Source organism: Bos grunniens, chromosome 19 (assembly GCF_055505025.1).
Source record: "Bos grunniens cultivar Pamir isolate PY7600 chromosome 19, Bosgru_T2T1.0, whole genome shotgun sequence".
In the NCBI taxonomy this organism is placed as follows: Eukaryota; Metazoa; Chordata; class Mammalia; order Artiodactyla; family Bovidae; genus Bos; species Bos grunniens.
Genome location: NC_141183.1, coordinates 54492254 through 54507151, shown reverse-complemented (window position 1 = coordinate 54507151; position 14898 = coordinate 54492254). Strand labels below are relative to the sequence as shown.

The 14898-nt window shown below is 40.8% G+C and overlaps 2 pseudogenes across 1 annotated transcript; both read left to right on the top strand.

The window, feature by feature from the left end:
* On the top strand, window positions 1–1839 carry LOC147352725 (olfactory receptor 4D2-like; annotated as a pseudogene). The gene has a single exon (XR_015148417.1). The product of XR_015148417.1 is annotated as an olfactory receptor 4D2-like (transcript).
* An 11692-nt stretch (window positions 1840–13531) lies between these two features.
* Window positions 13532–14465, top strand: LOC147352724 (olfactory receptor 4D1-like; annotated as a pseudogene).
* The last annotated feature ends 433 nt before the right edge of the window (window positions 14466–14898 follow it).

The window sequence follows — 14898 nt, the reverse complement described above, 5'->3', positions numbered from 1 at the left end:
AGTACATTACTGTCTGTGGTGTGTTTTCTTTAGATGCCTGGAGAAGACACCATGGAACTGGGGAACCTCATGTGGGTGTCAGATTTTGTCTTCTTGGGGCTCTCACAGACTCAGGAGATCCAGCTAGTCTTGTTTCTGGTTTTCCTGTTTGTCTACACAACCACCATCATGGGAAGCCTCCTGGTTATGGTCACAGTGACCTCTGATTTCAGGCTCCACACACCTTTGTGAAATTTGCACACCTCACACTGCTGTGAAACTTGGCTGTCATAGACCTCTGTTTCTCCTCAGTCACTGCCCCAAAGATGCTGGTGGTCTTCCTTGCTGAGAAGAAGACCATCTCCTACCAGGGATGCATGGCCCAGATTTTCTTCTTCCACTTTCTGGGAGGTGCCATGGTCTTCTTCCTCTCAGTGATGGCCTATGACTGCCTTGGTTGCTGTATCCTGGCCCCTCCACTATGTTGCCATCATGATCACTCAGCTCTGTGTGGGGCTGCTTGTGACAGCCTGGATGGTAGGTTTTGTTCATTCCATCTCCCAACTGGCTCTGATGCTCCCACTGCCTTTTTGTGGCCCCAATGTCCTAAATAACTTCTACTGTGATGTTCCACAGGTACTGAGACTCGCCTGCGCTGACACTTCTGTCCTGGAGTTCCTAATGATTTGCATCTGTGGGATGCTGGATGTCATCTGGTTCCTCCTCCTCCTGGTCTCCTACTCAGCCATCCCTGGTGATGCTGAGGTCCCACTCAGGACAGGCAAGGAGGAAGGCAGCTTCCACCTGCACCGCCCTCAGTGTCATGGTGTCTATTGTCTTCATTCCAAGCATTTACCTCTATGCCTGGCCCTTCATTTATTTCTCCATTGACAAGGCTGTATCCATCAGCCACATGGTCATGACTCACATGCTCAGCCCCCAGTGATCTACACCCTGAAGAAGCAGGAGATATAGGCAGCAGTGAAGAGATTAGGGAGGCACCAGGCTGCTTTGTAAAAGCGAGTGACAGTGGGTCACTTCTCTCTGGCTTTGGCTTTTTGGTTTTCCATCGATAAGCTGGAGAGAGCGCTGCTGTATCTGGCCTTTTCATAACTTGAAAATGAGCAACTTATCCAGATTTTGAGGATAAAGGTAACTATTGTTACTTTTGTTTGTGTTGGATGATTTGAACTCTCCTATGACAATAAGATGTGTTGCCATGGACACATTCTGGAAAGCCACACCCTCCTTTTTGTCTTCTTGGCAGATAGTTTTCTGTTAGGATGACAGCATTCCCCCAGAAGAGCAGTTCTAGTTTCTGTCTTTGACCTCTTTTCCCAGGACCGTGTTTTGGTGTGAGGCTGGATTGTTGTAAACTGAACTATATTTTGTCTTATGCCTTAAATTGGAGACTGTGTCCATCATTTATCTGACAGATGACCTTGAATGAGACATATGGCCTCTCTTGAACTCATAACTTCTTCCTCAACAAACTCACTGAAATTAATATCTGACCCCAAATCCCTCAGGCTTATTATAAGTATCAAATCAAAAAATTGTGAAAAAACACTGAGTTAACCATATAATTATATTTTATTTAATTTTCAATTTAGAAATCATGAGTATTCCAATTTTCCACTGTATGTTTTAGTACAGTATAGTTATTGCAAGCAAATGATTGTGTGTAATAAGCATGTAAGTTATAAAACACTATATTATATGAACACATGTACATGCTCCTCAGTTCAAGAAACTAATACAATTATGTAAAGTTTAAAAATAAAAAAAAAATAATAAAAAAAAAAGAACCACATGATACCAATAGCTTATACCTGCCTATAGGACCTCTTCATCACATCACTTCACCCAGATGAAGCCACTTTCTTGAGTTTTGTGTTTATCATTCCATCATTCATAAAAACAATTTTATCACATTTTAACATAAGCACTATATTGTTTTATTGAGTTTATAAAATATTAGACTTAAGGTAATAGTCTGGCATTTGATTTTTTTTCACTCAACATTTTGTTTCTAAACGTCACATATTGTTCTGTTTGGCTGTAGTTATTCATTTGCTCTGTTGTACAATATTCCAACATGAGACTAAGCTTACTGGGAAGGTTCCCAGTTTTTGCTCTTGGAACAATGCTCTTTTGAATAATCTTCAGCTTGTCTCCAGTTGTCATGTTGAGGAGCTATGGGTCATTACTTGGAAGTGTAATTGCTGGATCATGAGATCTTCAAAGTTTTAGGGCTAAGTTGTTTTCCAAAGGAGTTGTACCAAATTACTTGGTTATCAGCAGCACTGCAGTGTTCCCATTGATTCTCATCCTCCTAACAGTTGATTGTCATACTTTTTCATTTTTCTCAATTAAGCAGGTAAAAAATGGTATTTCACTGTAGCCTTGATTTGCATTTCTGTAACATTTCCCCATGTTTTAATTATATTCAAATTTCCCATGAATGCCTTTAGCATGATTTTCTATTGCCTGTTTCTTGTTAATGTAGAAGTTCTTATATAATTTGGTTACTGGTCTTTTTCAGTTTTATTTGTTATAATACCTTCACCCAGTTTGAGGGCTCCCCTGGTGGGTTAGATGGTAAAGAGTCTGCCTGCAGTGTGGGAGACCCAGGCTCAATCCTTAGGTTGGGAAGATCCCCTGAAGAAGGAAACGGCAACCCACTCCAGTATTCTTGCCTGGAGAATCCCATGGACAGAGGAGGCTGGCAGGCTACAGTCCATGGGGTTGTAAAGAGTCGGACATGACTGAGCGACTTCACTTTCTTTCACCCAAGTTGTGGTTTGTCTTCTTTATTTTGGTTATTAGTTTTCACATAGTCATGTGTATCAATCTTTCATTTCTGTGTTAGTGTTTATTGAGACCTAATATTTAAACATAGATTCTTTTCTCAGCAGACAGGAATGCGTTCTTGCTTCTCTTAAAGGATACTGATTGTATAATCTTATCTTCTGTCTCCCACATCATTTGTTTGTTTCTCATTCATTTTTCTGTTTATTTTGTTTTGTCCTTTTGTGTTAGTTGCCATTTTTATTTTATTTATTTTTTTATTATATTGTAGGCTAATTACTTTACAACATTGTGGTGGTTTTTGCCATACATTAACATGAATCAGTCATGGGTGTACATGTGTTTCCCATCCTGATCCTCCCTCCCTCTTCCCTCCCTATTCCATCCTTCAGGGTCATCCCAGTGCACCAGCCCTGAGCATCCTGTCTCATGCATTGAACCTGGACTGGCGATCTATTTTACATATGATAATATACATGTTTCAATGTTATTCTTTCAAAGCATCCCACCCTCGCCTTCTCCCACAGAGTCCAAAAGTCTCTTCTTTACATCTGTGTCTCTTTTGCTGTCTCGCACATAGGGTCATCGTTACCATCTTTCTAAATTCCATATATATGAGTTAATATACTGTATTGGTGTTTTTCTTCCTGACTTACTTCACTTTGTATAATAGGCTCCAGTTTCATCTACCTCATTAGAACTGATTCAAATGCATTCTTTTTAATAGCTGAGTAATATTCCATTGTGTATATGTACCACAGCTTTCTTATCCATTTGTTTGCAGATGGACATCTAGGTTGCTTCCATGTCCTGGATATTATAAATAGTGCTGCGATGAACATTGGGGTACATGTGTCTCTTTCAATTCTGGCTTCCTCGGTGTGTATGCCCAGCAGTGGGATTGCTGGGTCGTATGGCTGTTCTATTTCCAGTTTTTTAAGGAATCTCCACACTGTTCTCCATAGTGGCTGTACTAGTTTGCATTCCCACCAACAGTGTAAGAGGGTTCCCTTGTCTCCACACCCTCTCCAACATTTTTTGCTTGTAGACTTTTGGATCACAGCCATTCTGACTGGTGTGAAATGATACCTCTTTGTGGTTTTGATTTGCATTTCTCTGATAATGAGTGATGTTGAGTATCTTTTCATGTGTTCGTTAGCATTTGTATGTCTTCTTTGGAGAAATGTCTGTTTAGTTCTTTGGCCCATTTTTTGATTGGGTCACTTATTTTTCTGGAATTGAGCTGCAGGAGTTGCTTGTATATTTTTGAGATTAATTCTTTGTCAGTTGCTTTGCTATTATTTTTTCCCATTCTGAAGTCTGTCTTTTCATCTTGCTTATAGTTTCCTTTGTTGTGCAGAAGCTTTTAATTTTAATTAGGTCCCATTAGTTTATTTTTGCTTTTATTTTCAATATTTTTGGTGGTGGGTCATAGAGGATCCTGCTGTGATTTGTGTCGGAGAGTGTTTTGCCTATGTTTTCCTCTAGGAGATTTATAGTTTCTGGTCTTACCTTTAGATCTTTAATCCATTTTGAGTTTATTTTTGTGTATGGTGTTATAAAGTGTTCTAGTTTCATTCTTTTATAAGTGGTTGACCCATTTTCCCATCACCACTTGTTAAAGAGATTTTCTTTTCTCCATTCTTGGCTCCTTTGTCAAAGATAAGGTGTCCATAAGTGCGTGCATTTATCTCTGGTCTTCCTTTTTGTTCCATTGTTTTATTTTTCCGTCTTTGTACTAGCACCATACTGTCTTGATGACTGTAGCTTTGTAGTATAGTCTCAAGTTAGGAAGATTGATTCCTCCAGTTCCATTCTTCTTTCTCAAGATTGCTTTGGCTATTCGAGGTTTTTTGTATTTCCATATAAATTGTGAAATTATTTGTTCTAGTCTTCTGAAAAGCACCGTTGGTAGCTTCATAAGGATTGCACTGAATCTATAGATTGCTTCGGGTAGTATACTCATTTTCACTATATTGATTCTTCCAATCCATGAACACCGTATATTTCTTCACCCATTTGTGTCCTCTTTGATTTCTTTCATCAGATCAGATCAGATAAGATCAGTCGCTCAGTCGTGACCGACTCTTTGCGACCCCATGAATTGCAGCACGCCAGGCCTCCCTGTCCATCACCAACTCCCAGAGTTCACCCAGACTCACGTCCATCGGGTCAGCGATGCCATCCAGCTATATCATCCTCTGTCGTCCCCTTCTCCTCTTGCCCCAATCCCTCCCAGCATCAGAGTCTTTTCCAATGAGTCAACTCTTCGCATGAGGTGACCAAAGTACTGGAGTTTCAGCTTTAGCATCATTCCTTCTGAAGAAATCCCAGGGCTGATCTCCTTCACAATGGACTGGTTGGATCTCCTTGCAGTCCAAGGGACTCTCAAGAGTCTTCTCCAACAGCACACTTCAAAATCATCAATTCTTCAGCGCTCAGCCTTCTTCACAGTCCAATTCTCACATTCATACATGACCACAGGAAAAACCATAGCCTTGACTAGACGAACCTTTGTTGGCAAAATAATGTCTCTGCTTTTGAACATGCTATCTAGGTTGGTCATAACTTTCCTTCCAAGGAGTAAGCGTCTTTTAATTTCATGACTGTAGTCACCATCTGTAGTGATTTTGGAGCCCAGAAAACTAAAGTCTGACACTGTTTCCACTGTTTCCTCATCTTTTTCCCATGAAGTGATGGGACCAGATGCCATGATCTTAGTTTTCTGAATGTTGAGCTTTAAGCCAACTTTTTCACTCTCCACTTTCACTTTCATCAAGAGGCTTTTGAGTTCCTCTTCACTTTCTGCCATAAGGGTGGTGTCATCTGCATATCTGAGGTGATTGATATTTCTCCCAGCAATCTTGATTCCAGCTTGTGTTTCTTCCAGTCCAGTGTTTCTCATGATGTACTCTGCATAGAAGTTAAATAAACAGGGTGACAATATACAGCCTTGACGAACTCCTTTTCCTATTTGGAAGCAGTCTGTTGTTCCATGTCCAGTTCTAACTGTTGCTTCCTGACCTGCATACAAATTTCTCAAGAGGCAGATCAGGTGGTCTGGTATTCCCATCTCTTTCAGAATTTTCCACAGTTTATTGTGATCCACACAGTCAAAGGCTTTGGCATAGTCAATAAAGCAGAAATAGATATTTTTCTGGAACTCTCTTGCTTTTCCCATGATCCAGCAGATATTGGCAATTTGATTTCTGGTTCCTCTGCCTTTTCTGAAACCAGCTTGAACATCAGGAAGTTCATGGTTCACATATTGCTGAAGCCTGGCTTGGAGAATTTTGAGCATTACTTTACTAGCATGTGAGATGAGTGCAATTGTGTGGTAGTTTGAGCATTCTTTGGCATTGCCTTTCTTTGGGATTGGAATGAAAACGGACCTTTTCCAGTCCTGTGGCCATTGCCGAGTTTTCCAAATTTGCTGGCATATTGAGTGCAGCACTTTCACAGCATCATCTTTCAGGATTTGGAATAACTCAACTGGAATTCCATCATCTCCACTAGCTTTGTTCGTAGTGATGCTTTCTAAGGCCCACTTGACTTCACATTCCAGGATGTCTGGCTCTAGGTCAGTGATCACAGCATCGTGATTATCTTGGTCATGAAAATCTTTTTTGTACATTTCTTCTGTGTATTCTTGCCATCTCTTCTTAATATCTTCTGCTTCTGTTAGGTCCATACCACTTCTGTCCTTTATCGAGCCCATCTTTGCATGAAATGTTCCTTTGGTATCTCTGATTTACTTGAAGAGATCTCTAGTCTTTCCCATTCTGTTGTTTTCCTCTATTTCTTTGCATTGATCGCTGAAGAAGGCTTTCTTATCTCTTCTTGCTATTCTTTGGAACTCTGCATTCAGATGTTTATATCTTTCCTTTTCTCCTTTGCTTTTCGCTTCTCTTCTTTTCACAGCTATTTGTAAGGCCTCCCCAGACAGCCATTTTGCTTTTTTGCATTTCTTTTCCATGGGGATGGTCTTGATATCTGTCTCCTGTACAATGTCACGAACCTCATTCCATAGTTCATCAGGCATTCTATCAGATCTAGGCCCTTAAATCTATTTCTCACTTCCACTGTATAATCATAAGGGATTCGATTTAGATCATACCTGAATGGTCTAGTGGTTTTCTCTACTTTCTTCAATTTAAGTCTGAATTTGGCAATAAGGAGTTCATGGTCTGAGCCACAGTCAGCTCCTGGTCTTATTTTTGCTGACTGTACAGAGCTTCTCCATCTTTGGCTGCAAACAATATAATCAATCTGATTTCGGTGTTGACCATCTGGTGATGTCCATGTATAGAGTCTTCTCTTGTGTTGTTGGAAGCAGGTGTTTGTTATGACCAGTGCATTTTCTTGGCAAAACTCTATTAGTCTTTGCCCTGCTTCATTCCGTATTCCAAGGCCAAATTTGCCTGTTACTCCAGGTATTTCTTGACTTCCTACTTTTGTATTCCAGTCCCCTATAATGAAAAGAACATCTTTTTTGGGTGTTAGTTCTAAAAGGTCTTGTAGGTTTTCATAGAACCATTCAACTTCAGCTTCTTCAGCGTTACTGGTTGGGGCATAGACTTGGATTACTGTGATATTGAATGGTTTGCCTTGGAAACGAACAGAGATCATTCTGTCATTTTTGAGATTGCATCCAAGTATTGCATTTCGGACTCTTTTGTTGACCATGATGGCCACTCCATTTCTTCTGAGGGATTCCTGCCTGCAGTAGTAGATATAATGGTCATCTGAGTTAAATTCACCCATTCCTGTCCATTTCAGTTCGCTGATTCCTAGAATGTCGACATTCACTCTTGCCATCTCTTGTTTGACCACTTCCAATTTGCCTTGATTCATGGACCTGACATTCCAGGTTCCTATGCAATATTGCTTTTTACAGGATCGGACCTTGCTTCTATCACCAGTCACATACACAGCTGGGTATTCTTTTTGCTTTGGCTCCATCCCTTCATTCTTTCTGGAGTTATTTCTCCACTGATCTCCAGAGCATATTGGGCACCTACTGACCTCGGGAGTTCCTCTTTCAGTATCCTATCATTTTGCCTTTTCATAATGTTCATGGGTTCTCAAGGCAAGAATACTGAAGTGGTTTGCCATTCCCTTCTCCAGTGGACCACATTCTGTCAGATCTCTCCACCATGACCCGCCCATTTGGGTTGCCCCATGGGCATGGCTTAGTTTCATTGAGTTAGACAAGGCTGTGGTCCTAGTGTGATTAGATTGACTAGTTTTCTGTGAGTATGGTTTCAGTGTGTTTGCCCTCTGATGCCCTCTTGCAACAGCTACCGTCTTACTTGGGTTTCTCTTACCTTGAGCGTGGGGTATCTCTTCATGGCTGCTCCAGCAAAGTGCAGCCATTGCTCGTTACCCAGTGTTTTATAATTTTCTATATATAGGTCTTTTGTTTCTTTAGGTAGATTTATTCCTAAGTATTTTATTCTTTTCATTGCAATGGTGAATGGAATTGTTTCCTTAATTTCTCTTTCTGTTATATGACTCAGCAATCCCACTGCTGGGCATACACACTGAGGAAACCAAAATTGAAAGAGACACGTGTACCCCAATGTTCATTGCAGCACTGTTTATAATAGCTAGGAAATGGAAGCAACCTAGATGTCCATTGGCAGATGAATGGATAAGAAAGTGTGGTACATATACACAATAGAATATTACTCAGCTATTAAAAAGAATGCATTTGAATCAGTTCTAATGAGGTGGATGAAACTGGAGCCTATAATACAGAGTGAAGTAAGTCAGGAAGAAAAACGCCAATATAGTACATTAACGCATATATATGGAATTTAGAAAGATGGTAATGATGACCCTATATGTAAGACAGCAAAAGAAACACAGATGTAAAGAAGAGAGTTTTGGACTCTGTGGGAGAAGGCGAGGGTGGAATGATTTGAGAGAATAGCATTGAAACATGTGTATTACCATATGTGAAATAGATCGCTAGTCCAGGTTTGATGCATGAGACAGGGCACTCAGGGCTGGTGCACTGGGACAGCACTGAGGGATGGGATGGGGGACACATGTACACCCATGGCTGATTCAGGTAAATGTATGGCAAAAGCCACTACAATATTGTAAAGTAATTAGCCTCCAATTAAAATTAATTAATTAATTTACAAAAAAAGAGTGCATTCCTTGAGAGGAGAAATATATAAAGTAGAATATACAAGCGCTTCCTTACTGAAAACCAAATCAGAGTAATAATGAATTAATCCAGGTAATTTAATTAGTTGCTGTGTAGGCACAAGAGACCCAGTTTCAATTCTTGGGTCAGGAAGATCTCTGGGAGGGGGAAATGGAAACCCACTCAGTATTCTTGTTTGAAAAATTCCACGGACAGAGGAGACTGGCGGAGTGAGTCCATGGGGTCCCAATGTGCAGGACACGACTTAGTGACTGAACAACAGATAATGCTACAGTTATTAACATCTGATAGTCAAGGAGGCCGATAAGACCTATTCCCTTCCCTAGCATTGACCAGGCTATTTTGACAAGAAGCTGGAGTTTAAAATGAGTTAAAACTCAATACTTGGAGGAATTAGTGTTTTTAAAATCTCTTCTATGTGGGAAAAATCAGAGCTCACCAGTTAAAAAAAAAAAAAAACAAATCTGAGAGATTACATTTTGCTAGCTATAAAGATTTGTAACAAGGAATTCAGACCAATCTGAAATCTAAAGTAGAATTGGAAACTCCAAGAAACACAGTTTTTATTGTACACTCGGATTATGAAGCCAGTTAATTACAGTTCTAAACAGTTCATCATAAGATGGTGTATATACATCCTGCACTACTACTTTTATGAAAGGACGGATCTTACTGAATAATAATTCCTATATAAAGAATACTAGAATGTTACAGATGGCTCAATATAATTGGATGTGGATGGGAAGTCAACCTTCAAATTTGGTTGAGAAAATAAAAGAATTTACAAGGTTTGTTTCCAATGTAGTAAACAGTTTTCCACCTATGGCATTGTGCAAGTTGAGATCAATTAATTCTAGCATTGAAACGTGTATATTCCCATATGTGAAATAGATCACCAGTCCAGGTTTGATGCATGAGACAGGGTACTCAGGGCTGGTGCACTGGGATGACGCTGAGGGATGGGATGGGGAGGGAGGTGGGAGGGGGGTTCAGGATGGGGGACACATGCACACCCATGGCTGATTCATGTGAATGTATGGCCAAAACCACTACAATATTGTAAAGTAATTAGCCTCCAATTAAAATAAATAATTTTTTAAAAGATCAATTAATTCTTTGTAAGAAACTAAACTATCAAATCTGTTGTCTTTAATGACACAAAAAGAACTGAAAATTGTGCTGACAACAAACTTCCCTGGTGGCTTAGACAGTAAAGCGTCTGCCTACAATCTGGGAGACCCAGGTTTGATCCCTGGGTTGGGAAGAGCCTCTGGAGAAGGAAATGGCAACCCACTCTGGATTCTTGCCTGGAAAATCCCATGGATGGAAGAGCCTGATGGGCACAGTCCATGGGGTCGCAAAGAGTCGGACACAACTGAGTGACTTCACTTTCTTTCTTTTCTTTCTTTATTGTGCTGACAAGAGCAGTAAAACTCAAAGTTGGTGGTTCTCAAGCTGTGGCCCCAGACAAGCAGCATTAGCATCATCTGAAAACTTGTTAGAAATGCGAATTCTCTGACTCAACCCAAGACCTACTAAAGGAAGAATTTTTCATGGGTTTTCTGAGTTTTAACATCCCCTCCAGATAATTCTAGTGAATGTTCAAGTATGTGAATGAATGAACTGTGAAATGGGTCTTTCCAAAAATCCCAGAAATTTTGTTTATTTTGGAGAAACTCTGTCCTTTCTGATCCTTATCTCCTGATCCTACATGTTATGAATCTCTACAGTTTTCAATATTCTTGGTGGGATTTTGTTTTCTTTTGTTGTTTTGTGTAAGTTTTTGTTGTTGTTTTTGGTTCTTTGTCTTCTGGCCCAAGGAGAACTTTCCAATAGTAAGTCTTTCTAAAAGACTTTGGAACTTTGAAACAACTCTCATTGTTCCCTTGTACCCAGCAGGAATCATTCCAGCTCTCCTTCCTGAGCCCAGTCCAATCATTCTCCCTGAGGATATACTCTCTTCCCTAGAGTCATGCCCCTGAGTCCTGTGTGTGAGGGATGGACAAAGAAGCTGTGGGGCTATATAGGAAGGATCCCACCAAAAGATGTAAGACCTCAACTCTCTTCCCCCATTCAAGGCTGAAAGAAGGTGAGAGCCTGAGGGCTTTCCACACAAGCTATAAGTCAATGGTAGTTAGGTTTTTTGAAACACCAGCTGAAGAATAAACATATGGCATAGTAGCTCAGTTGGTAAAGAATCCACCTGCAATGCAGGAGACCCCAGTTTGATTCCTGGGTCTGGAAGATGCTCTGAAGAAGGGATAGACTACCCACTCCAGTATTCTTGGGCTTCCCTTGTGGCTCAGCTGGGAAAGAATCCACCTGTAATGAGGGAGACCTGGATTCGATCCCTGGGTTGGAAAGATCCCCTGGAGAAGGGAATGGCTATCCACTCTAATATTCTGGCCTGGAGAATTCCAGGGTTTGTATAGTCCATGGGGTCGCAAAAAGTCAGATACAACTGAGCAACTTTCACTTTCACTTCACTTTCACATAGACTTGATGGTACTAAGTCTAATGTTGGAAGAGAGCTTTGGGAAGTAATTTGGGTGGATGTACTGTTAAAATAACTGCTTCAGGTTCCATGTAAAACCCAGTAATTTTAGCAACCAAGTATAGCACTGCCCTTGTGAGATAGGAAACAGAGGATAAGTAAGTTCACTTTAAATAGCTCCACATAATCCATTACCTACTTAATACAGTATTTGGCAACATTCGCTGAGCATGTGTTGTTACCAGAGTTTCTGTTCCAAGTTCTGGGGTTACTAAGATATTGAAATTATGATGCAGTTGGTTGAGGAGAGAAACTGGGAAAATGAATGGTGGTAAATACATAACAGAAGTATTTTTGAAATGTTATAAGAACCCTGAGAACAGGGAATTTGTTCTGCATGGGAGAAATGGTGATAGGAGTAACAGAGGGTGACATTTGAATGGGCTTTTCTAGATTTGAGAAAGTCAGATCAGAATTCTGGGAAACCAATATGGCAATAAATAAATAAAATATTTAATAATCTATTGAAAACCTTGTGGTTCATTGGAGGTATAGATGCTGATTAGGAAGGAAGATGAAGATTATATTTCATAGTCTGTATGACATGCTGAGTTGCATACACTTCTGTATGTGTTTCTATCCTGACTTGATCTGCAGGGTATTGGATGTGGCTCCTAAGGGGCTCTGGTGGAATCACTACAAGAATTAATGTGAGAGGGGAGCGTGATCAGATCAGCATTTAGAAAGATCTCAGGTACAGCTGTGTAGAAGGTGTACTGGAGGAAGAGAAGATGAAAGTGAAAAATAAGAAGGGAGTGATCTCTAATGGATAATGTATCTGGGGAGTCAGGTGAGAGTGAGTGGAGAATGAGAGGAAGTGGAAGGGGAGGGGAGGGCACATATCATTCTATCTCTCACCTTCCAAGAGTCTTTCTTCACCTTTGGTCCCAATTTTTCCTCTGCTCCTTCATCTTTCCATTCCCCTTCCTTCACTCATTCTATTTCCACATTTTCCTTGCTTTTAAATTTCTTCTTCCATTCAATTCCTCACCTATTTCCATTTCTTCTCCTTCAATAATTTTTTTTTCTCTTCTATTGGATTGGATTCGACAGCTTCTGAAATTGCTGTCTTTTCAGAAGAGCTCTAAGTCTCCTCTTCAAACAATGTATTCATCTATGTCTGTACTAATTAGTTACCCTTCTGCCACTTGACTCCACCTATGTTCTGGGTGAGCTGAGCCTCACTCAGTTAGGGGCTACCTACCATGGAGAATGGGAAAAACGAAATGTCCCAGGTGTGCAGCTGTGGCCAGAAGTTCTCCTGCATGGACCTGCATATTTCACTCATGCTAGAGTTAATACCAGGTACTTATTAGTTACTAACAGCAAGGATGAGCGCTGCAGAGCACAAATAAATTCTGAAATGAAGATTGTATCCATAGCACATTTTTGTTGAATTGTAGAAGAAAAACATAGACACGTGAAAAAGTTCATTAACATTATTATCTGTTAACTGTTGCATGAAAGAAAAATGATTGGTACAAAAATGTATTAGAGACTGGAATGGGAGAGTATCTTAAGAGTAGGAGACTACACAGAGGAGAGTGATTACCATTTATTATTTTACACAGTGTTCTAGAAAACTTATGTATTATTTTATTCAAGCTCCTAGACAAATTTACAGACAAAACTTTTTCTTACAGAGATGAAATCTGAGACTCAGATAAGAAATTTACTCAAGGTCAACTCTCAGAGAAATATAGTTATGAACTTCGGTTCTGTTGGGCTCTGTGTGTCTTCCCACCACTCTATTACCACTGAATCTTTGAAAAGCAGGTTGCATGTGTCTCTAGATCAATTTAAGGTGTCTTGTGAATGTGTATTCCTGTATCAGCTCTCCAAAGACAAGATCATTTATATCAGCCCAGGGTATTATGATCTGCACATGAGGGTGTCCTTTGTCTGGACTTGGACAATTGCTTTGAGTCACTGAGGACTAGAATGGTGCATAGTAACTTTATACATCTCTGTTTGTGGTGTGTTTTCTTTAGGTGTATGGAGAAGATAGCATGGATTCAGGGAACAACACATGGTGTCAGAGTTTGTCTTCTTGGGGCTCTCACAGACTCAGGAGCTCCAGCTCTTCTTGTTCCTGGTGTTACTGTTTGTCTACACCACCACTGTCATGGGAAACCTCCTCATCATAGTCACGGTGACCTCTGATTCCAGGCACAACACACCCATGTATTTCCTGCTGGGAAATCTGGCTGTTTTAGATCTTTGTTTCTCCTCAGTCACTGCCCCAAAGATGCTGATGGACTTCCTCACTGAGAAGAAGACCATCTCCTACCAGGGCTGCATGGCCCAGATCTTCTTTTTCCACCTCTTGGGAGGTGGGACTGTCTTCTTCCTCTCAGTGATGGCTATGACCACTACATAGCCATCTCCTAACCCCTCCACTATATCACCATTATGAACACTTGAGTGTGTGTGGGGCTAGTGGTGGCTGCCTGGATAGGGGGCTTTGTCCGCTCCATTGTCCAGCTTGTTTTGATGCTTCCATTGCCTTTTTGTGGCCCCAACACCTTGGATAACTTCTACTGTGACATTCCACAAGTGCTGAGACTTGCCTGCATGGACACCTCCCTCCTAGAGCTCCTTATGTTCTCCAACAGTGGGATGCTGGTCTTTATCTGGTTCTTCCTTCTTCTGATCTCTTATACTGTTATCCTGGTGATGCTGAGGTCCCACTCAGGGCAGGTGAGGAGGAAGGCAGCTTCCACCTGCACCACCCACATCATCGCTGTGTCTATGATCTTCATTCCTAGTATCTATATCTATGCCCGACCCTTCACTTCCTACTGCATGGACAAAGCTGTGTCTATCAGCTACCCTGTCTTGACCCCCATGATCAACCCTATCATCTACACACTGAGGAACCAGGAGATGCAGGCAGCCATGAAGAGATTAGGCAAGCACCTAGTGATTTCCAGCAGGAAGTGAACTTAAGATAGATTGACTTTAAATGACAAATGTTTTCTCTGAACTGTTTTTCCATGTGAGAAGTGGAGAAAGGATTTTATTGAGTGTGGCAGCTGAGATTAAAGTAATATTTCTGTGGACCTCCTCCTGTGTCAGGTATTGTGTTAGGCACTTTCATACTTCTGTGTCATTCTCAGAAAACTGACAGTGGATATGCTATTATTATATTAAACAGTTTTGCCCACCCCTGGTGCCTCAATGGTAAAGAATGTGCTTGCTAATGCAGGAAACATGAGTTCAATCCCTGGGTCAGAAAGATCCCCTGGAGAAGGAAATAGCAACCCACCCCAATATTCTTGCCTGGGAAATCCCATGGACGGAAGAGCCTGGTGGGCTAGAGTCCTTGGTGTTCCAAAGAGTTGGACATGACTTAGCAACTAAATGAATGAAACAG